The following is a 5,839-nucleotide window of genomic DNA, read 5'->3' as shown; positions in this document are numbered from 1 at the left end:
GTAAATATTCCTTTTTTTATAGAAATTTATATTTTATTTTTTGAATTGATCTTATTTAGTTGAAAATTTACTTTTCTGGGCTAAAATTCATGTATTTTGTTGAAAAAGAAGTTTTTTAACTGATAATTTAAGTATTTCATTTTTAATTAGAAATTGATCTTTTTTAGGTAAAAGTTCATCCTTTTTATTGAAAATACAACTATTTAATTGAATGTTAAATTTTTTTCTACAAAAATTATTTATTTTTCTGAAGATTCTTAGTTTGAGTTGAAAACTTTTTGTTTTAGTTTAAAATTTAAATATTCAAAAATTTTTTAACTGAAAATGTAAGTATTCATTTTTTTTAAATTTATATTTTAATTTTTATACTAATTTTATGTAGTTGATCATTTAAGTATCTGGTTGAAAATTCATGTATATATTTTGAAAGTTCGTTTTTTTTTGGTACAAAATTAATTTTCTTGCTAGACAATTTAATTCGTATGTTAAAAAGTCAGTTTTTTGGTTAAAGATTCAGCTTCTTCGTTAAAAATTAGGAATTTGGTTGAAAATTGGTATTCTTTAAGTTGAAAATTAATTTTTTTTGAGTAAAGTTTAATTATTGCATTTTTGGTTAAAAATTCACCATGTTCATTGAAAATTCAACGATTTAATTAAGGTAAACGTCCTAGTAATCGTAATGTCAACTTTCTTTCTTTTAATTTAATTTAAATGAATTTAATGTATCTTTGGTCTTATTAGATTCTAAAAATAAGTAGATTTTATCACTTAATGCTAATTTTAACATATTTTTATAATAATATAGTAAAATTAAAACCAAGTTTCACGATTTCTGGAACTATCGCGATTACTGGAACATTCACCTTAAATGTTGAATTGTTTTCTTTAAAATTCATTTTTTGCAGCAAAGATTATTCATTTTAGTTGAAAAGTTAATCGGCTTGTTAAAAAATTGATTTCATTGATCAAGAATTAATTTTTTGAACGGAAAGTGTAACTTCCATTTTTTGTAAAAGTTATATTCTAAATTTGAAATTGACCTTCTCTAAACGGAGAGAAATTTCAAGAGATCAATTCACGGAAGCGCATGATTTTAGAGCTACAATTTTTACGCGCTTTCATATCTCGGACTTTATGGTTCAAAAGCATGGAATTCAAAACGTGAGATCAAAGGAGCGTGGCATAATGTCTGAAACTTCGAGACCTATGATTAAAAAGCCAGGATTCCGAGAACTTAGTTCTCGCACCAAAGCGGGATAAAATCAAGAAGCAGTGCCGTGAATTAATATCCCGAAATTTCTCTCCGTGGAATTGAAAATTTAACTTTCTGGTTGAAAATTAAGGTATTTTATTGAAGATTCATCTTTTTTGGCAGGAAGTGAATTTTCTTTGGTGTAAATTTAATTTTTTTTTTGTATTAAGTTTTATCTTTTTTGTTGAAAATTTAAAAATTTAGTTAAAAACTAATCTTTTTTTTTATTTCAAAACTAATTTTGCTGAAGATTTCACTATCTTGATGAAAATTCGTCTTTTTTGTGGACTTAAGGGCGTATGATACTTAGAAAATTATCGATTTTACCAGTTTTAGGTTCCCCCGGTTTTTTTTCTAGAATAATAAAAAATTTGTCTTAAAAATTTGGGAAATGATAGCGAACATGCTAACGGACGTCCCCACACACTTTTTTTGTAGCTTAATTCAAAAAAGTTTGAATTTAGCAAAATGTGATTAATTTGCATAGCGCTTAGGAAATGGTATCGATTTTTTCAGTGTTAGATTCCCCCGGCATTTTTCCTAGGATAATAAATATTTTGCCTTCAAAATCTGGAAAACGATAGCGAACATGCTAACGGACGTCCCCACACACTTCTTTCGTATTTTTTTTATCAAAAAATTTTTGATATTGCTAACAACGTGCGCCTATATTTCGAGGTTATGTGTGTTTCAATTCACCCGAGCGTTACTTCCAAACTACACAATATTTTTGGCCGAAAACTTTGTACTTACAAATAAACATAGTAACTAATCTCCCGGAACTAACCTTGTTTGCAGGCAATCAAAAAAGTTTATCTCATAAATAATTTCAAGATTATCGGAAAGGCAGAGATGAAAAACGACGTAACCTCAAAAAAATGCATATTCATAAAATTTTTATTTAGCATAATAATTCTTTTTTTTATTATCCCTCAAAAAAGAGTCCGTGGACGTCCGTTATGATATTTTATAGCATCTCCGAATTCAGTTTTTAAAAATTTTTATTTTTGTGGAAAAAAGCAGGGGAAACTGTAAGTATCACATGCCCTTAAACTATGTTTGATTTAAATTAAAAATATTTGTTTGTAAAGTATTAACTATGACACGTTTCTTTGAGAATTTATCTCTTCGGCTTAAAAACTGAAATGTTTTGTAGAAAATACATCTTTGTTGTTGGTAAATGTATCTATTTTCGTAAAAGTTGAGGATTAAACTATTTTGTTAAAAATTCGTGTTTTTTTTTTTTGTTGAATTTAACTTTCAGAAAATTATTTCCAATTTTTGCTGAAAATTAATCTTTCAAACTGAAAATGTAACCATTCCATTTGTGGTTGGAAACTAATCTTTTTTAGTTGAAAGTTTAACTATTTAATTGAAAATTCATCTTTTAAAAAAAAAACTATATCCTTACTGAAAATTCATCTTTTCATGTCTAACAGTCAACGGTTCTTTGTAATATTTGAGTTTGAAAACATAACTCTCATGTTGATATTTCGTTTTTTTTTGTAGAAAATTAATCTTCTTTCTAGAAAATTCATCAATGTATGTTACAAACTTAGCTATTTGTTTTAAAATTGAAAGACTTGGTTAAAAATTCAACTATTTTATAATTCTTTTTTTTTATCTGAAAAATCATGCACTAGAAAAACTAAATTCAAGCAACAAAAAGATTGTACTACTAAGCTGTTAATTATAAAACATTGATTTTCGCTCATGTCCATGGGATGATAGGGCAATCTACAAATAAAAATAACATTGCAGAATAGTCCCACCCTGTTTTTATCCCTCGCAAAATTGTTTTATTCAAGGTCAGGTGATTAAATTTGGCAACATCGCATCGTCTGTATAGCTGTGTAGTCCGGTTGTTCCGAGCCTGCGCGGTAACATGCCGGGTGTCATACGTTTTGTGCCGGGTGATCGTTGCAGACGTGTGTACTCACAAGGTATTTTCGAATTTTATGTCTTCTAAATATCTTAGAAAAGAAATTATTGACAAGTGTCAGAAAAAATTTAACATTTATTTAACAAATAAGAGAGTGCGAAAGAATCAAGTAAAATGCAATATTTCCTAATTCAAAGGAGTAACAAATAAAAATCCATATATTAAGGGGATGCATAAAAGGGTAAAAACATAGATGTCATTAGAATCTAAAAATACCTACCCTATGTTCAATAGAAAAATATTTAATGAACGTCTTGTTGGTTGTGTAATTTTGCTTGAATATTCAACTGAGACCTTGAATGTCAGGTGTATCGAAGTGCATGCAACACTGGTTACTTTTCTATCGATGGTTTTTACTAAATCGCAAAATGTTTTTTGATTAAAAGTAAATTATTTTTACTAGGATACAAACGCTTATTTTATTTTTCATTTTTAAAAATATTATTTGTGATAACACGTTACGCACAAATTATGATAAGTGATAAAAGATCGAAATTACACTTGAACTTGCATTTCATAAATATGCGTGCAGTTGTATTTTGAAACAATTATGTAACTTTTTTGGTATTGTTTAAATCCATGAGCTACCTATACTACTTGCAAAACGTCTTGGTATTCATTAAAAAATAGTATGCTCTAGGAAAAAAAGAAGTGAAGTGTATAAATAGCTAGATGTTAACTTAAAATTATAATACTATTAGGTACTATGTCGCTGCACGTGTTGTTCTGGTAAAGAATTTGAAATTGCGATTATAATACATTTATAATATCTTTTTTTTGCTTGGACTAATTTATATCTACTGACACATGCGTTCCATTTCAAGTCAAAGCGACAAGTTACCGGTTTTGGTGATATTATAGATTATGTTATTGTCTTTATAGCACTTTCTGATTCTGTAAAAGAATTTTTAAGTCTTTCTCCACCCCCCCCCCCTCTCAGTGAAAATTAAAATAAAATATTGTGCGAAAATAATTCTCTTATTCGTAAGTAATCAAGTTTCAAATTTTCCAAGTTTTGCAAGCTGCTCAATGCAGAACTTTACATTTCCAAGAAAATGACTACAAAGGCCACAAAGCAATTGGACAAACATGTGACCAAAATCTTTTAAGGCTATCAATTATTAAAAAAGTACCACCATTTTTTTCAAGATTTAGAATTTCTTATAAGAGTAAGTGATTCACCAGTTCTATTTTAATTCTTATGGAGGTCTTTGACATTTTTAGAAATTCATAGAAAGCAACATTGAAATAAAATAATATGCTATTATTAAAATAAATTCGAGAATAAATATTAGACACTGTCTATTATTACGGCATTTTCCGTAACACTAATCGGTTAAGCATAGCCCTGAGCGAGCTGGAAATGGGTTAGTCTTACGGAACATTCCGTAATAGTAAACAAGATGTAAATATAAATATGTTTTCCAAACTTACCACCTGAGGAAAAAATGAACAAAACATTATCAATTAATTTGCTGTAAAAGATTATTATGGATGGTTTTAGCATTTTCAGGAACTGATGAATATGTTTACTGAACCTTGGTTCATAAAAAAATGCCGTCCCATTAAAATTTAGATTTGAAAATATTTTAACCTTTAAAATATATCCTGTTGGAACTTTCTTCTATCTCTGGTGTTTCTGTTATCATCTCAAATAAATTATTCTCAAATTTTCGGTACAATTTTTGGTTTAAAATTAAGCTAATTAGGAAATATCCATGAACCACATCCGGAAAAGTAAAAAAGGCGTTAAATATAGGGTGAGAGGTAAGGGGGACTTGAAAAAATTTCCTGCGTGTTTTATGGATAGTCCCTCATTTACATTCGTCAAAATGGGGTCGGGCTTGCTTAAAGTTATAAAAATTTGAAAGTTCTAAAGTTCTGATAAATTTAAAAACGTTAGATCAAACATTAATGTTATCTCATTATAGTTCACGAATATAATCTAATTTCAAGATAAGTATTCACATATTTAATTTTACTGATACGAATTCTATCTTTAAAAAAGTGGTGTAACGATATATCTCGAAAATCTAGCAATCATCCCAGTAAACAAAACGTGGAGTTTTGGCAAAAAATTTGTCAACTGTTGGGTACTGCTATAGCATTTTCCACCTGACTGTTAAAGAATTGGCCAATTCTAACTCCACGTTTTACTATCAATTTTTACCCCAGAAAGCGGTGGTAGAACCACTCAACTTTCACCCACACTCGTGAAGGGGCGGCTTATCTCCACGGCGTGGAGTTCTAATCGTGAGATTCTAGAGCTAAGCTCGCGACGATGTGCGCCTGCGCTATGGGCCTCTCTTTGTTTTGCTCGCTCCTCGCGCTCGCATATTTTGCCTTCTTCTCAGCTATACATAGCACAACAATATAAGCACTTTTGCAAAAAATATTTAGAAAAATATATAATTCCGTATTGCTCAATTATTTGTTCACTATATAAATCCATATAACTCACGTTGTAATTTTCCACTTTTTATTAGGGATTTATTTACTTAGTACATCGTAAATTACTTTCAATTTACATTAAGTTAATATTTTTGGCTGAGATACAAACGATATTGTTACCTTGAGCGATGGTTACATTGTCGTTTCTAATGTTTTATTAGAAAAAAAGTCCACAACGATAGTCCAGAATTTTC

General features: G+C 29.0%; 1 protein-coding gene across 2 annotated transcripts in view; it reads left to right on the top strand.

Moving 5' to 3' along the window:
* Nucleotides 1–3,112: 3,112 nt before the first annotated feature.
* Nucleotides 3,113–5,839, top strand: part of LOC117167932 (putative aminopeptidase W07G4.4) — a 75,753-nt gene continuing 73,026 nt past the window's right edge. For both annotated transcript variants that reach the window (XM_033353180.1, XM_033353182.1), the window contains exon 1: nucleotides 3,113–3,195. The gene's annotated coding sequence lies outside the window, so the exon portion shown is untranslated. The remainder of the gene's footprint in view (nucleotides 3,196–5,839) is intronic.

Source organism: Belonocnema kinseyi, chromosome 2 (assembly GCF_010883055.1).
Source record: "Belonocnema kinseyi isolate 2016_QV_RU_SX_M_011 chromosome 2, B_treatae_v1, whole genome shotgun sequence".
In the NCBI taxonomy this organism is placed as follows: domain Eukaryota; kingdom Metazoa; phylum Arthropoda; class Insecta; order Hymenoptera; family Cynipidae; genus Belonocnema; species Belonocnema kinseyi.
The sequence above is the reverse complement of the archived record's forward strand: the minus strand, read 5'-3'. Positions and strand labels throughout refer to the sequence as shown.